We start from the raw sequence: 19,454 nt of genomic DNA, 5'->3' as shown, positions 1-19,454 counted from the left end.
GTTTTCTCTTTGTGTCAATTTACCCTGCTTCTAAACCCCGCTGTGAGCTCAGGACACTGAGTCCAATGTCCTGCACCAGTGAATTGCTGCTATTCTGCTTTAAATACCACTGAAATAGGCAAGAGCATCACTAAGAACAAGAAGAATGAAAAATAAAGCCCTGAATTCACTTCCTTTGCTGTCTCCAAGATAGAGTCTGGGTACTCAGTGTTACGCACCTCCTTCGAAATCATAAAGGCATCTCCCACAGAGCCTAGGAATTGTTCCTTTCCTTGCTTTTTCTGACACACAGATGATTATAGCTTTCATTAGTAAAGGAACACAATGCTATATAATCTTAAATATGAAAACACCAAGGTAAACATATTTCAACCTCATATCTAGCAAAAATACCTAATATATACCATCAAAGAATGCATGAAATATGCTGGTTGAAGTGCTTTTATAGCGGTTGTTAAAGCATCCATGACATTAATAAACACTTTAAAAATAATATCATACTTGTTAAACTCTAGTAAGTGTATCACTGTGCAAATTCTGAATAACGATGAGTGGCAAGTAGAAGATTAATAAACCATGCAGAAAGGTGCTCAAGCAAAGTACCAATGTACAAGAGAATTATCAAGCATTAAAAAATGATCTTTTAACGGCAACCGAAGATCTTGTGAGATTTTATGGGACAACTAAGTGTAATGCTGAAGATAACAAATATTTTTATGGCCATTGTCTAATTTTTAGGCTACAAAATTTAGCACTCTCTCAGAAAGATATTTTGTGTTGAATATTATTTTATAATTCATGTTACTCTTTATTACCTATCTGTTTTAATGTTAAGATATACCAATCATTGTAGATAAGTGTACACTTTATGCTATTATTTATTTCCTGTTTCCATCTTTAAATTTGTTAAGAATGTCAAATTCACAATAAAGTATATTCCAGTGAAAACTGGTCTGGAACTGCATGTGCAAGTAAAGAGTTACATTGGATGGAAACTTACTATATAAGAATTTTATATCTATATATACTGAATATAGATACTCATTTGTACAATGTTATTTCCTTAATACCTGTGAAGTAGTTTTAGACAGAACGTGGATGTTCAATTAATATTTGTTGGAAAAATTACTTGAGGCACGAGTAATAATAGTTGTAGTGCATACCTGTAATGTCGGGGTTTGGGGGGCAGAGGCAGGAGGATTACTGCATATTATGATACAGCTTTATCAACATAGTAAGTTTCCATCCAATGTAACTCTTTACTTGCACATGCAGTACCAGACCAGTTATTCATTTGTCAAAGCCATTTGTCTGCTTTGCTCAGTGTTTCATTGCATCTGCTGGGTTTATAACATATCTACAATCTGTCAACACATGATTCTGTTATGCACAGTCTTTGTTTTCTCGCTCGGGTATAATTAATTACTCCGATTTTGATCTTCGAGTTGTTTATGCATTTGGTTTAAACTTGCTTTTGTGGTATCTGCTATTTTGTATTAATGAATTCATTAAATAACTATTATTCATTGCTTCTCTCTTAACTGAATATGTACTTTAGCTTTTAACTTCTTTTGATTATAAGTTCTCTCTCTCTCTCTTTGTGTGTGTGTGTGTGTGTGTGTGTGTGTGTGTATGTGTGTGTATGCATGTGTGTGTGCTCCCAACTGCTTTGAGCGTGGGAGTTCAAATCATTAATTTGATTATATAAAACATCTTAACATAACCTCTTCATAAAAATTTCCATGCTACAAAACAGCCCCATGTGTCTTTCCTTCTTTAAATTAATCATATAAACAATGATTAAGAACAAGGTTGGGTGACATTTATGATTCTGGAGCAAATAAATGACCTGTCCTTTGTGTGAATTCACCCCCCCCCCCATGATTATGCTCAGAAATATCTGATTTCCTTTGCTACCCATTTGTTCTTCAAAGTAGCACAGTGTTACTTAGGCAACCGTAAATCATGGGATGTAGGAGGAACCTGCTTAGCCTCCCCGCTATGGCCACCCTGACCCTCCTTTCTGACCTGCTGTGACACAAGGCCGAGTTCTCTCCTATCCTAGTATTTCTCCATGTTACTCTTCAGTGAAACATTTTATTGGTACATACAATCAAGCTGAGCTATTCATTTCCCTTTGTACTTCAAATACTTTTCCTATTGTTGAATATTGTGTGCTAGATTAATAAGAAATCTAAAATAAGTTAAATCAAGATTCTCTCATAGATGGTCCTTGTTTTTGCTTTCTAATATTTTACATTAATTTACACTTTTTAATTTATTTTTGTTTCCTAACAAATAGTTTTATTGTTATCACTTATTCCTTATAGCAATCTTCCAGTCTTCTGGCTTGAATCTGTCTTTATGTCTCATTAGTTATACTTAAATTTCTCTGTTATATTGAATCCACTTTTTTCTGTTACTATATCACTGTGTCCTATATTGGGTTATGTAATCAACATATCTACTAATCGTATTTTATTATCCTTAATATCCTACCTGTACTGTAATCTAGATTAATTTTGAACAAGCTTCTAAGTTTTTGTCTGACTATGCTAAACTGAGTAAATGTCATGTCAGTGCTATACTTTATTGATAAAACGTTAAGTTTAATGATTCACTTTTACTATTTAATGCATATATACTTAGGCTTATACATTGCTTTGACTATTTCTAATACTAATTTAAATTTCTGTACTTCTAACCTGATTAAGGGACTAAGATAAAAGAGAATTATCTTTCTATGAAGAGGATATGGAATACGTAGCTATGAATGAACTTGGAGGGAGCTGAGATAAGAACAAGAGGAAATATGGTGGTAAGGTAGGGAATTCAGGAACAGATACGTAAAACTAAGGGCATTTGAGGGCCAGTATGGACCCCTAATACCTTAGAAGCTTTCTAAACCATATGCATATATGAAGATCATCTAAAGAGAATCATTGAATACCAAGGAAGACAGAGCACAATTTGAACAATTTTCATGGCCAAATGAAGACACCAGTTCTGAGAATTCGTTGCATGTAATCAAGTAGTAAGATAAAGTGGGCTCATGGGCCCACAATCTGGCTATTGCCTAAGTTAATATTGCTTGCTCTCCAACAACTGATGACAAGTCTCTATTGTTGACTTTCATAGCTATACAACTCACTGAACATTAAGAAGTTGTTAATTCCTCAATTCCTAACCGAGAAGTACTCTCTAATCTCACAAATAGGAAAATTAAATTTTCCAGTGGAGTCTCCATGAGTATAAGAACCATACTGTATAGCAGGCTCCATGCCCAGCAATATATGCCAAGACAAAATTAGCTCAGTGGTGGCTTTGGAATTTGTTTGATTCAAAATACGTTGTCTGGGCTTGTTTTTTTAACAATGTTTTGCTCATATATTATGTTTTCCCATTTTGTGTTTTTATGGGATTTCTGTGTATAAATGTTATATAACATTTATAAGTATTTATTGGTTCCATTTTACTGTTCATTTGTTCATATTGTCCTATTGTGGTTTGTTTTCATTTTATATTATTTTACTATTTCTTTGAAAGTTTTTTTTTTGTAAATAAGAAAAAGAAAAGGTATGAACATAGGCAAAATCTGTTAGGAGTTTGTGGCAGAGGATTACTGTTTAAAATATATTACATGGCTCTGCTCCCAAACCCCGTGGGAGAGAGACCCAACCGCCTGGTCAGGTGGGCACTCCTGAGGCTGCAGAGCGGAGGAGACCACCAACACTGCTCACCCCTGCCCACATTCCTGGCCCAAGAGGCAACTGTATAAGGCCTCTGGGTTCCCATATGGGAGGGCCCAGGAGCGGCAGGACCCCTGCGCCTAAGACACTGCTAGAACCTGAAGGAAACAGACTGGATAAACAGTTCTCTGCACCCAAATCCCGTGGGAGGGAGAGCTAAACCTTCAGAGAGGCAGACACGCCTGGGAAACCAGAAGAGACTGCACTCTGTGCACATCCAGACGCCAGAGGAAAACAACAAACGTCATCTGGAACCCTAGTGCACAGAGGCTCCCGGAAAGAGCGGCGCAGCTCTTCCCGGTTGCTGCCACCGGGGAGAGGACTTAGGCAGTACCCCACGAGCAAACTTGAGCCTTGGAACCACAGGTAGGACCAACTTTTCCCCTGCAAGAAACCTGCCTGAGGGGCTGGGGATTTAGCTCATGGTAGAGCGCTCACCTAGGAAGCACAAGGCCCTGGGTTTGGTCCCCAGCTCCGAAAAAAAGAACAAAAAAAAAAAAAGAAAAAAAAAAAGAAACCTGCCTGGTCAACGCAAGACACAGGCCCACAGGAACAGCTGAAGACCTGTAGAGAGGAAAAACTACACGCCCGAAAGCAGAACACTCTGTCCCCATAACTGGCTGAAAGAAAACAGGAAAACAGGTCTACAGCACTCCTGACACACAGGCTTATAGGACAGTTTAGCCACGGTCAGAAATAGCAGAACAAAGTAAAACTAGAGATAATCTGATGGCGAGAGGCAAGCGCAGGAACCCAAGCAACAGAAACCAAGACTACATGGCATCATCGGAGCCCAATTCTCCCACCAAAGCAAACACGGAATATCCAAACACACCAGAAAAGCAAGATCTAGTTTCAAAATCATATTTGATCATGATGCTGGAGGACTTCAAGAAAGACATAAAGAACTCCCTTAGAGAACAAGTAGAAGCCTACAGAGAGGAATCGCAAAAATCCCTGAAAGAATTCCAGGAAAACACAATCAAACAGTTGAAGGAATTAAAAATGGAAATAGAAGCAATCAAGAAAGAACACATGGAAACAACCCTGGACATAGAAAATCAAAAGAAAAGACAAGGAGCTGTAGATACAAGCTTCACCAACAGAATACAAGAGATGGAAGAGAGAATCTCGGGAGCAGAAGATTCCATAGAAATCATTGACTCAACTGTCAAAGATAATGTAAAGCAGAAAAAGCTACTGGTCCAAAACATACAGGAAATCCAGGACTCAATGAGAAGATCAAACCTAAGGATAATAGGTATAGAAGAGAGTGAAGACTCCCAGCTCAAAGGACCAGTAAATATCTTCAACAAAATCATAGAAGAAAACTTCCCTAACTTAAAAAAAGAAATACCCATAGGCATACAAGAAGCCTACAGAACTCCAAATAGATTGGACCAGAAAAGAAACACCTCCCGTCACATAATTGTCAAAACACCAAACGCACAAAATAAAGAAAGAATATTAAAAGCAGTAAGGGAAAAAGTTCAAGTAACATATAAAGGCAGACCTATCAGAATCACACCAGACTTTTCGCCAGAAACTATGAAGACCAGAAGATCCTGGACAGATCTCATACAGACCCTAAGAGAACACAAATGCCAGCCCAGGTTACTGTATCCTGCAAAACTCTCAATTAACATAGATGGAGAAACCAAGATATTCCATGACAAAACCAAATTTACACAATATCTTTCTACAAATCCAGCACTACAAAGGATAATAAAGGGTAAAGCCCAACATAAGGAGGCAAGCTATATCCTAGAAGAAGCAAGAAACTAATCATCTTGGCAACAAAACAAAGAGAAGAAAAGCACACAAACATAACCTCACATCCAAATATGAATATAACAGGAAGCAATAATCACTATTCCTTAATATCTCTCAACATCAATGGCCTCAACTCACCAATAAAAAGACATAGATTAACAAACTGGATACACAATGAGGACCCTGCATTCTGCTGCCTACAGGAAACACACCTCAGAGACAAAGACAGACACTACCTCAGAGTGAAAGCCTGGAAAACAACTTTCCAAGCAAATGGTCAGAAGAAGCAAGCTGGAGTAGCCATTCTAATATCAAATAAAATCAATTTTCAATTAAAAGTCATCAAAAAAGATAAGGAAGGACACTTCATATTCATCAAAGGAAAAATCCACCAAGATGAACTCTCAATCCTCATCTTCGGTTGGTTTATATACAAGTGTGCAATTTCTAGGCTTGAAAGTAAAATGATGCTATCTGGTGCTGGATAGAGGAGCCTTATTTTTTATTATGGCATCTTGCTATTTTTGTAACATGGTGATTTGGTTGAACACAATAAAGTACAGTAGTAACTGATCTCCCCTTCTTCCTGGATGAGTGAGGAGATGATTAAATGTTGATGTCAGCATTCTTGAGCATATTCAGATGAGCTTCTGCTTCTGTTGAAAAGGATGCTGTGCTTGATTGTGGTCCGAAGCTTTGAAGCACTACTTGGCATCTCCTTCCTTGGAGGTCTCACTGTTTAAACATAACAGATTTGATAGCTTGTTGGTAAGGTGAGGTCCAGCTTGTCTCCACTAGGTCATCTTCATGTGAGTCCGGTGGTTATACGGTTTTGTTCTAGGGATATTTCATTTTTTTAATAACGGTTTTAGCTGACATTCATGGAGAGAATGAATCCTTAGAACTGTGCCACTAGTGAAAGGAAATCCTGTCTAGAGTATGTTTCTTTACAAAGCTGTGTCACACCATCCTTTGGGCCCTCTGCTGGAAAAGGAGAATCAAGTCTCAAATAATGCCTTTTAAATTGTATCCTCTAGTATTATAGATGTAGGACAGTACTGTATCATACCTCTGTGGATGTAAAATAGCTTGTACCTGCTTTATGATACGTAGTAGTGACCGTGCTTTATCAGAGCTGTTTTTAATGATGTTGCTCAGAATGTTTTCTTTCCAGATGATGATTGAGAAGCTAATTTAAAAAAAATGGTGCCAGGTACCACAAGAGTAACAGAACTGTGCTGTTTTCTCGATTTTTGTTTTTTTTTACTTTTTTTTTTTTTTTTAATGGAGTGTGCTGGATGTCTCTACAGTTTTGTTCAGATGACTGCAGAACCTGGAAAAGCTGTTGCTGCTGTTGATGCATAACACACTGCTATTATTGGTCTTTTTATATAAATATAAATATATATATACAGATATATAATTTGAATTTTTTGAAACTTTAGCTGTGCTGTCAACTTTGGAAAAAAAGTATCCCCGTTTACTGTGTTGAGTTGGACTGTACAGAAATTAACAGCCATAATGGTCTAGAAATGTTGAACTTAAGTTTTTTCCATTTGTACAGGGGTAACACACTGTATTAAATATGTAAGGTCTTATCTACGTGGGTTTGATTACAAAAACTAATAAAGTATTCTCTAAATTTAAAAAAAAAGAAAAGTCTTAGTCAGCAGCCTTCTTTTTAAATTTTCTGTTTTTTTAGTACCCTCAATTAAAGTATTTTGCAGATTATTGAAGATACTAAAATACATTCAAATTACAAAATATTTGTTTTCTGTGACTCTAAATTGGACCTAACTTAAATATATTCATTGTTTTTCTTGTGATTCTTGAGCTGTACTATTTTTGAGATATATGACACCTGATAATTTTATTACTATTGTACTAATAAATTATTATCACCTCTTATCTTTAAAAAAATATATTACATGAAAAATAACGTATTTTCAATTAAAATGTTTTATTCAGTTGTTTTCTACTTATGTTTTTTGATATATGCTAATTCATTTTCAATAATTCCTTTTATTAATGAATTCCAAATTCCTGATTAATGTCATTACATCCTTGAATATATTAAGTGTTTTAGATGCTTTCATCAGCACATTTTAATAAAGTAAATTTTAAATTAATGCTCTTTGGTTACTTTATAATATTCATTTCATTTGAATATTAGTAGTATATTTTTAAAACTATCTGAGAAATAATGTTTTGAGATATTTTATCCTTATTTTTTATGTTTGCCTTTTGGTTTGGAGTTATATAATTCTTTCCTGGACTTAACCGTATACAGTCAATGTCATTATTTACCAACTAGGCACTCCCTGGACAATATGAGTGTTCACAAATGCCTTAACACTTGGGTCAGGCTTCTACAGGAGGAAGGTGCTCATAAAAATTAATTTCAAAAAGGAAAAAAAAATAGTGGATGTTTTAGGGTTTTTATTCCTGCACAAACATCATGACTAAGAAGCAAGTTGGGGAGGAAAGGGTTTATTCAGTTTAAACTTCCACATCATCACCAAAGGAAGTCAGTACTGGAACTCAAGCAGGTCAGGAAGCAGGAGTTGATGCAGAGGCCATGGAGGGATGTTTCTTACTGGCTTGCTCAACTTGCTTTCTCATAGAACCCAAGACTACCAGCCCAGTGAAGGCATCACCCACAATGGTCTGAGCCCTCCCACTTGATCACTAGTTGAGAAAATGCCTTACAGCTGAATCTCATGGAGGCATATCCTCAATTAAGGCTCCTTTCTCTGTGATAATTCCAGCTTGTATCAAGTTGACACACAAAACCAACCAATACAGTAGAGCATTTTAAAACAGTTTTGGTTTGTTTGGTCCAGGATATATCTTATAGAAAAGTAAAGCATTTGTTAACATTTATAATGCCTTATGTTTGACACTTAGCATACAAAACAACAACAACAAAAAAAAAAAGAAAAGAAAAAAAGAAAAAGCAAGAAAGCAGAGAAAGATCAAGAAAAACAAGAACCCAGTTCGATTTTTTCACAACTTAACAGACCTATGTCCACAGAAAACTTGGGGAGAGCTTGCAGTCTGTGGAGAGTGACAAGCTTGTTTCACAACGATCTTCTTTTCAACTAGACATCAGTAGAAACTTGATGTCAAGTAGGTTTATGCTCATGTTTCTGTCTCATCTGCCTTTTATAAAAACATTTACTGTGTTCAGCATTATTACATTGCTTTTATTATTTCCTTTTGAAAGTTAGAAGATTTGACTAACATAGAGTATTTGATGTCTTACTGGTTACCTTGTGTACCAGTCAAAGATATAACACTTTTATCTTCAGAAAATAAAATTATGATAATGATCCTAAATCCCACCTATTTTTATACAAATATCACATTTGTAGAAACAAAAAAGGTAAGAATTTCATGAAACAAAAGAATTTTTACTATTTATATGTTACAGTATAATTGAGACAGGTCCAGGTAAATAGAAATATAGAAAAATTAAATAAAATGAATATATAACTAAACAAAATGAATATATATGATGTATATTTGTTATTTTTTATGTATGTTAATCTATGTTCAATTATTTCAATAATAAATTATATAAATTTCTCCATGTCAATAACTAGAAGCATTAAACTCATGGAATACAGTACCAGCAGTGAAATGGGGCTCATTGAGCCAGCATTTGGAAATGTCATAAAAATCATAGCACAGTGACCTACAACTTCAATGAAAAATGCTCTCCGTGGGTAAATACTAAGTGAAAAATTAGTTACAACATTAATATTAATCTTCTTTGACCTTACAATTGTGTAAAATACATATGGATACATGCATATAAACACAGACATTTACACAACCTGCATACACACACACACACACACACACACACACACAAACACATGTGAACAAATGCTAATGTAATTCCACACATCACTGAAATAATTTCTCAAAATGAGTTCTTTCAATTCTGTTCTCAGCTAAAGCTTTAAAGGCAATTATTCCCCAAAAAGTGCTAATTATACATATATTTGGTGACTTAATTTATAATGCATTTTACTAACAATAATGATAAAGTTGAAACATTAGCCAAGTATATTTAAGGACATGATTTTATGGTGTACTATTTCAGTGTACAATCTTATTACTGTTTTCCAGAATTGTCCTGAGGCATTATTCTAATATCTTGGGATCTCCTTTATTTTGCTATAGTTAATATTTTAGTAGTTACCTGCTTCATATATTGTTTCTTCTATCTGAAATAATTAATAACTTTTCATTTGACTTCCTGCTATACATTACAACAGGCTTTATAGCACATTTTTTTCAGGCTCTCTGCTTATGAGTTTTTTGTTTGTTTTGTTTTTATCTTTCAAAATGAAAGTTCTGCATTAATGACCTCCCTTCTAGCCATTTAGCCCTTAGATGCTGAGAGAGTGGGCCAAGGTATGGATCAACTCAGGTTTAAAGGTTCAGGTCACTGGGGTCACACTTGATCATAACTTTCAGCTCCACTCCCTTTTTGGTTGTTTCAAAGACTTCTCCAGCCTTCTCCAGAGGGAACCTAAGAGTAACTAAGGGCTTTACATTCAAAGTCTTTGATACAAGCATGGAAATGACTATCGGTCATGTGTTGCAGTATCAAAACATGTCTCTGTTATCTACCTCCAGCCCTTGCACTCGGGGTAAATTGATCATCTCGGAGCCCATTCCCATGATTACCAAGGTCCCATCAGAGTGAGTGGCATAGATGCCCATTTGGATTGAGGACTCCGATCCTGTGCATTCAGTGGTGACCTCTGGCTTCCTCCCCAGAAGAATTTCCACCTCACTGATAATTTCCTGAGGGATCTCTTTGGCAACATTCATGGTAAAAGCTACTCTAAATTCCTTGGCTTTGAACTACTGAGAAGCAGATAAACCAGTCACCACTACTTGAGCAACTATACTATTGCTTTGGCCACAAACAAAGTGACTATCCACACTGGCCCAGCTCCACACAGAAGAACTTTGTTCCCCAGGGAAACTGAAAGTCGATGGCAGGCACAGATCCCCACAAAGAGAGGCTCAATCAGGGTCCCTTCTTCAAAGGTGACACCATCAGGAAACTTGTGGCAGAAGTCAGCACTGCGCTTGTAGAAGAGGCAGAGGACCCCATCATCTGGGGGTGTGGCACAGAAGATGGATGGTGTCAGCTTGTATCAGCCAATTTTGCAGTATTCATCTATTTCTCAGGGAATGCCAGGCTAGATGGCAACCCCATCTCCTGGATTTATATGTCTCACTTTTGTGACTGTTCCAGCAGCTTCCTGTCCAAGCACCACTGGATTTTTCACATCAAAATCCCCAACTCGGCAATGCTCCCAGTAGTAAACACCCAAGCTGCAGACCTCCACCAAATTCATCTTTAGTAATACCTCATTTGGGCTGGGCTCAGGGATTGGGTAGGTCTCCTGGCAAATGTCTCCAGGTCCATGCACCACCAGGGACAGTTCTGGCCCTTAGCTAAAGCTGCCATATTGCTCTCTTGCTTCGAGGTGTCAGCTGGACCCAGCAGGGATTTGGTGATTCGCACATTTTTTTTACTGGATATTTAATGTAATTACATTTCAAATGTTACCCCTTTCCCCCTCCCATTCTGTTCTCCTGTCCCCCTGCTTCCGTGAAGATGCTCACACTCCCATCCACCTACTTCCACCTCCATGCCCTGACATTCGTCTACACTGAGAAACAAGCCTTCACAGGACCAAGGACTTCTCCTCTTATTGATGCCATACAATGTCATCCTCTGCTACATATGTACCTGGAGGTGTGGGTCCCTCCATGTGTACTCTTTGGTTGGTGATTTAGTCCCCAGGAGCTCTGAGGGTTCTAGTTTATGAGAAGGATAGAGAAGTGGCATTACCCCTGCTCTACTGCCTTTGTGGTTTTTTTTACTGGCTGAGCTCCAGCAGAGACATTGTGATTTCAATAATATCCACCTCTATCTCAGAACTACATGGTCAGGCCTCTCACTTCTACTATACCTGCACTGCTCTAACCAGAATAGTATCCATGTAACATTGATGGACAATTTCCAAAGCTGCAAAGTTCAAACTGTTGTGGCAAGATAGAAAGGGGTCTCAAAAATTCTCATCTCACTCAGAAACTCTTGCTCCGTTGATTAAACAATGTTCATACTATAAGGTTTGTGTGTGTGTGTGCGTGTGTGTGTGTGTGTGTGTGTGTGTGTGTGTGTGTGTGTGTGTGTGTGAAGATACTTTCTATTGCTGAACAAACTAATAATCTTCAAATCTATATTCTCTTGTTCAACACTAGGAACCTTAATTTCAATCTTTTACTTCATTTGGGATTCACCATTTGGCCAATACGCACATCTCTCGCACATTATTTATTACAACTGCATGCCATACATATAAATAGATTTGTCACAGAGATCAGCAATATTTATTCCATATTAAGGCAGACATTGATATATAAAGCAACAGGTAGAATAAAATATCCAGGCCATTTCTTTCTTACATATTCTCATATGCATAATGTAAACTTGCTTGTGATTCATTTGTCTCTTGTACTTAGGTTTTGTCATCCATGAAATCATCCTGAATTCCATACTTCTGTATGAATGTCTCAGAACATAGAGGTTTCTATTAATAGCTACTTTTTCCTCCCTCACAGCTGAGTACACACACAGGATATGAGGGTAATGAACATTTTGTACATGTATATTACTTAATCCCATAATATAATTTCATACTACTGACTCTTCATCTAAATGAAAATATTAAATAAAAATAAGTAATGGATTATTTAAATATGTAATACCTCGTGGGCCACAGATATTCATGTTACAGACTCTCATACTTTAATAAACAATCATTCAAACGCCTTTTACCCACTTATTTATTTAGCCTCAGTTCATCTCTAAGTATCATTACCGTCCACATATATTCATCTCAATTTCATAAGGATGGCTCAAGCATCTTTTCATTATGGTTTTGGGTTTTTATTCAGTGTTTCTACTTTCTTCCTTACGTCAAGTACTTTTCACATCCACTCTGTTTAGAACTTGTATTGAAACAGTGCCATATTTCAAAACATAATACTCTTGTTGTTTTGATCATTTGTTTGTTTTTGAATTTTATCTCTGCTATAATCTACTACTTACAGTGTGCTGTGTCACTGTTGCCCACAGACCCAACTTTTATTTTTTATCTCCTAGTATCTTGACTCAATCTATTTGAATTTTATGCTTCCTTTGTTTGCCCATGTACTCAAAGATCACATACTTTTTCTATTGTGTATTGGTATTTGCTTCTATTCTGAATTCAAGTAAAACACAATCATTTATTTCTCTTAACCTTCATGTTTATACGCATCTTAAACATGATCAATGAAAAATCTCTTATTTGATACAAAATAATTCTACTTACTGTTTTTAATCTTACAAAACAAGTCATTACTTGCAGCTCATCAGAAAGTGAAAGCTGGACTGGGGAAAAAGCTGGGTTAAAAGATTTGACCAGCAGCCTCAACTAACCTGGACCCCTGAGAACTCTGACACTGAGCCACTAGCCAGGCAGCATACACCAGCTGATATGAGGCTCCTAACACATGTACAGCAGAGGACCACCTGGTATGGGCTTAGTCAGAGAAAAGGCTCCTAACTCTAAAGAGACTTGAGGCCTCAGGGAGTGGGTAGGTCTGGTGGAGTACAGATGGTGTGAGGAGGACATCCTCTTAGATACAGGGGAGGGAAGAAATGTGGAATGCTGAGGTTAGAGAGTGGACTGGGAGAGGGACAAAGTTTGGACTGTAAAAACAGATTAAAGAATAAATGAATAAATAAATAAATAAATAAATAAATAAATAATAAATAAATAAATAACATTTGACAAACAACATCAGATGGGGTTCCATTCTTCACTCTGTAGCCCATTCTTTATATTAAACTTACAGCACACAGATCAACTCCTCAGGTATACCTCTGAACCGAGTCTTTGTCATTTCAAAAATATTTAATATGAATTTTGTTCCTCCCAAATTCATAAGTTCAATTATTGAATTCATGTAGACCTCCATAATATGTCAACTTATGAGTCATATGTTTGCCTTTTGAACTGAAGGAGTACGTGAGAACCATAAGCTCTTTAATCTACTTTATTTATTGACTTACATTGAAGTTATTTGATTACTTGATGATTCCTTCTCTAATATCTCCAGCAATATAGAAAGCTCTTAGTGAGTAACTTCTTGAGAAATATGAATAGAACAACTCATTCTACCGTTATCTCTGCATTCTTCTACATCAACAACCTTCAGTACCACTCTACCTTTCTGCTACTTCAGATGTTGCCTTATCTATAAGATCTATCAACATGAATTCTCACTATAACATCTTATTTTTTGTTTTGTTTAACTTTTTTTATTTTCAATGACTCTATTTTGTCGCCTTAATAACCAAAGTCTCTTTTTCTACAATTCTATATTTATGAAGAAAGCCTCTCTTCACCCTCTTTGCTTGCACTAGTAATATAATTTTCATTATCATCGCCATCATTAGAAATCATCAACAGAATTAGACCATTCCATGATTTTATTTAATATTATTTTTCTTTTAGATATCTTCAATATGTCATACTTTACAATGATTTTGAAAATTTCAGTTTGAGTTAAATTCTATAATCATGTTCTTCTCATGTAGTCAAGAAATATCCATGAACATTCAGAGAAACATGGAAGTAAACTAATTTTATAAAATGTTCATTGTATTGCAATTTCAACTCGAACACTCATTTCTTGTGTCCTGTTCATTTCATCCTACTAATATTAACAACTATGGCAAAGCCTAGAGAACACTAACCTATATCTCTCCCTAAAATATCATCATTTTCTGCAAATGATCATATCATCTTTCACCTGTGATAACTGGCATCAGTGTGAAAGATCATTATTGTTCTTTACTCATCATTCATATACTCTTTCTTCGTTCAAACTTTTTAAATTTTATTTTATTATTTTTTATTTTATTATCTTTTGTTATTAGACTTTAGCTTATATTACTTTTTCTTATCCCATGCATTTTGCATTTTGAAGTTTGATTATAAATATTTTGTAATGTATTTATACTTAACAATTATTTTCTTCTAATACTTCTTTCCATATTCATTCTTTTCACGGGTTGAAAAGACAGATTGAACTTAGTATTCTGATATCATTACTCATTTTATATACCTTTGGTACATGGCACCACCAAATAAACTACTAGACTCACATATAACGAGCAAGCTATTTTTGCAGACATAAAATTGATTAGCTAAATTGAAACATTATGAATACTATGCTTCCAGTGTAACATGTGAATTGCAATTAACAATGCCCTTCTATTTGGAACATTTCTAAGAACATCTGGAAATAACTTACATAGAAGCTTATGTCAGTCTGTGCCATTTATAATCTGTAGTTTTGAAATATGATCTTAAAACCACAGCTAAGAAATAAGAAGTAGTATATTTTTGATACCTCAGCAAAATCTGAAATTATTCTTAACCACCAAAACTCACTACTCATTTATGTTTAGACAAATGCTTAAAGAATTATTCTTCATAGCAAAACACCTGCAGTCATGTTTTAAACTACCAAATATAGTAGTAGACTTTCTCTCAGTTAGTTATGTCACTGTGCAAGTTAAAAGTGATTCATTCAATATAGTAAACTTATGATATATATAAAAACTACAAATACATCTTCTTAAAAAGATATTTGATAATTTAGTCTGTATATGTCTCTGGGCACAGATCTTGGTTCATTGCTTATTCCTTAGGCTGGATATCATGAGAATTCATTTTATACTTATATGTGTTAAAACATACAACAACAGAAAAGGTCTAAAACTAAGATAATTTCACATTAATATATGGCAATTTTTATTCCAACATATTTAATATAAAATATTTGTAATATAGATTATGAAATTGGTATAATTTAATGGAAATTTTTTTATTATGATATTGTCTGGGTGATATCTTTCATTCATTAACTGAATGTCAAAAGAAAAAATTGACAAATTAGACTATTTCCAATTATATATATATATATATATATATATATATATCAGCAGAATGTTATGCTTGTCTTTATCATATCATGACAGTAACAAAAGCTCTATTTTACGTCTCCTGGCAAATATATAAGTTTTTGGGTCATTTCTCTTCCATGAACTAGAAAATAGGAAAGGAGATGGAACTTTATTGGGAGAAGAAATGTTTTTTATTGTTCTTCAAAAGCAAAGATTGTGTTAAAACTGCAATACTGTAATGTGTTTTAATAATTGGAAAATAATAATGCATAAATCAAAACCAAGTAATGTTAAACAACTAACTCATGTAAAATTGTGTTCTAGTGCTAGTATAAAAAGTATAATGTGGCTACCAAATCTTAAGTATTTAATTTGTCCATGAATATTGCTTTATGGAAATAAGGTAGTAGATTGCTAATTCTCTTGTTTCAGAGCAGAGACCAGAGTATTACAACTTCTCTTGTTTAGTCTGTGCTCTAATATGTATGTGTTGCTTAAATAGTTACATTTTTTATAACAAAAATTTACAATTTATTCTCATGACATTTTACATTATTTCTTGAAGTAGATAGAAGTTTAAATTCTGCTTTCTCATTTGACAAATCCCTCTAACTTAAACACTGTAAATAAAGAAATCTATATATATGTAAATTTGATGTAAAATTATATATATATGCATACAAACACAAAAGCATAAAATAGATGCTATCATTTTATGTTTTCTTTTTTTTTTTTTTCCGGAGCTGGGGACCGAACCCAGGGCCTTGTGCTTGCTAGGCAAGCGCTCTAACACTGAGCTAAATCCCCAACCCCCTGTTTTCATTTTTCTATGATTTTTCATTTTTGTTTTTTTCTTTTTTCTTTTCTTTTACTGAATATTTTATTTACATTTCAAATTTTATCCCCGTTCCTGGTTTTCCATGTGGAAATACCCCATCCCATCTCTCCTCCCCCTGCTTCTATGAGGGCACTCATCCACCCACCCATCCACCCACTCCTCCTGACTCCCCACATCAAACCTTCACAGGACCAAGGACCTCTCCTCCCACTGATGCCAGACAAGCCCATCCTCTGCTACATATGCAGCTGTAACCATAGTGTTGCCCCATGTGTTCTCTTTGGTTGGTGGTTTAGTCACGGGGCGCTCTTGGTTACCTGATTGATATTGTTCTTCCTATGGGGTTACAAACCCTTTCAGCTCCTTCAGTCCTTTCTCTAACTCCCCCATTGGGGACCCTCTTCTCAGTCCAATGGTCGACTGCAAGCATCCACCTCTGTATTTGTCAGGCTCTGTCCAAACCTCTTTGGATACAGCTATATCAGATTCCTGTCAGCATGCACTTCTTGGCTGCAATATTGTCTGTGTTGGTGGCTGTATGTATATGGGATGGATCCCCAGGTGGGGCAGTCTTTGAGTGGCCTTCAGTCTCCTCCTGTGAATCTTTTGTTCCCTCTTCTAAGAAGGTCTGAAACATCCAACCTTGGTCTTCCTTCTTGTGATTCCTGTGGTCTGTGAACTGTATCTTGCATAATCTGACCTTTTGGGCTAATATCCATTTATCAGTGAATGAATACTATGTGTGTTCTCTTGTGATTGGGTTACCTCACTCAGGATGATATTTTCTAGTTCCATCCATTTGCCTAAGAATTTCATGAAGTCCTTGTTTTAATAGTTGCGTAGTATTGCATTGTGTAGATGTACCACATTTTCTATATCCATCCCTCTGTTAAAGAACATCTGGGTTCTTTCCAGCTTCTAGCTATTAAGGATGCTATGAACTTGTGTTCTTGTTATATGTTAGAGCATCTTTTATGTGTATGCCCAGGAGTGATATAGTTGGGTCCTTAGGTAGTACTATGTCTAATTTTTTGAGGAACTGCCAGACTTATTTCCAGAGTGGTTGTACTAGCTTACAATCTGCTGTCACTTGAATTTCTTAAAAACATATATGGATAGTATCAGTATATGCAATTTTATAATACAAAACTTCATATATCCTCATCAGGCAGATATGCTTCTCTCAGATAATTCTATGATTTAAAAATATTCAGCTACTCTAGATATTATATCTAAAAGTAGTCATACCAAGAATAGGGAAAATGAACAAGTTTATATACAATATATGCATATATATATACATATATATATGAAATTATTTAGCAGCAATTACAAAGAGTTCCTAAATACTTTGATTTTTATTATCCTGTTATCAATACATTGGATATAACAACATAAAAAATAAGAATATATTGTCTATTATAAATAAGACAATACTGTGTCTATTATATGTCATTCAATGCTACCAGGTTATGTATCTTTAGGTATATTCTAAATTTATATTTCAATACATATATCATTAATATTAGTATATGACTTATAAATTTCACTTCTGTAAGTGGCCTAGCATTTTACATGTATATTAAAAATGATAACTTAAAGAACAAATGAAACTTAGTAACAAAATTTTATGTTGAAGATAATGATATATAAAAACACCTAAAATCTTAGACTTTTCATATATTTGGACAAATGCAGAAGTTTTGTGGATTTTAATAATTAAAATATTATTAAATCTTGGCGACATTCTATAGACACAATAGCTCCTCTTTTAGATGCCATGTTGACACTTAAATTTTTTCTTAGAAATATAGAAGCCTTTTCTACATATTAATGCAGGCTCTGAAATTCAAATTTAAAGTCCAAGTGAATTTAAGCAAATAAAACACAGGTTAAATTTTTTACTGAAAATATGCAATGTATGCCGCTTACTTTGAAGCTAATAAATTTTTAAAATGGTGTTCGATGGTAAAAATACTGAACTAGAATTAAATCAATATTTAATCTTGCTCTATCTCAAATACTTATTTTGCTTTCTTTTTCTTCATCTCTGTCCAAGTGCCTTCCCCCCTTCTACTTTACCGTCAATCAAATTAAGGGCTCTGTAAATTCTAGGCAACAGCAGTAGCACAGAATTATACCTCCACTCATCATCCTCTTAACTATTTCTTTTAATCTATAAAACTTTGACAAACTTCAGTTACACTGCAGTATACATATGTATTAAGAAGACACATATTGGTATTTCCTTCATGTGACATTATTCTATGTGGCGAATAGTTTGTATAACTTCAAGGTTTATGAAATATATTAGGAAATGAAGAAAATATTGATAATTAAGTTAAAGATTTTAAAAGTAATTTTCTTTTGCTTTTTGGAATAATTAATTGTTTACTGGGCAATTGAAGAATTAACATTCTTATTTACATGTTTCATTAGATATATTTCTTTATTTACATTTCAAATGTTATTCTCTTTCCCGATTTTCTATTTAACATATAAAAATATAACTATATAGTCAAAAACTCTTTGGAAATTTAACAATAAACAAGTTTGCTAAAATTCCAGGCAGTGCTACTTAAATGATGTGCAATTAATTTAATACATGACATTAATTGTTAAGTATATGTCATAATAGAATAGCTGTCACAGCTTAATTATTATACTTTGGTAGAACTATGTTCTTCACATTAAGTTCAGTGGATTTAATATGAAAAGGGGATATTGCATGCATAAGTGATCAAATCATTGTCAAATTGTTTGCTTGATTACTTTCAAGAACAGTAAAAGAATCAGTAAAATACAACTTTTCAGAGCTCTGAGAGAAAGCTGTCTGGAGTCCACCTCTCCATTGTGCCTATATGTAGTCTTAGTTCTTCTAGTCTTTCCTATCTTTATATTCATTGTGTATGTTCTTATCATTGTACATAGGATTTGTGGTTTTTCATATTTCCTCCATTCCCTCCAAATGTCCTTTTACAAATCAGTACACATCAGAGCTAACCTACCAATCTAACAGAAAGTGCTAATAGATTAT

At 34.8% G+C, this 19,454-nt stretch overlaps 1 pseudogene; it reads right to left on the bottom strand.

The window, feature by feature from the left end:
- Positions 1-9,965: 9,965 nt before the first annotated feature.
- Sord-ps6 (sorbitol dehydrogenase, pseudogene 6) lies at positions 9,966-11,019 on the bottom strand (annotated as a pseudogene).
- Positions 11,020-19,454: the final 8,435 nt, after the last annotated feature.

This window comes from Rattus norvegicus, chromosome 15, assembly GCF_036323735.1.
Source record: "Rattus norvegicus strain BN/NHsdMcwi chromosome 15, GRCr8, whole genome shotgun sequence".
Classification (NCBI taxonomy): Eukaryota; Metazoa; Chordata; class Mammalia; order Rodentia; family Muridae; genus Rattus; species Rattus norvegicus.
This window is presented reverse-complemented; position numbering and strand designations above follow the sequence as displayed.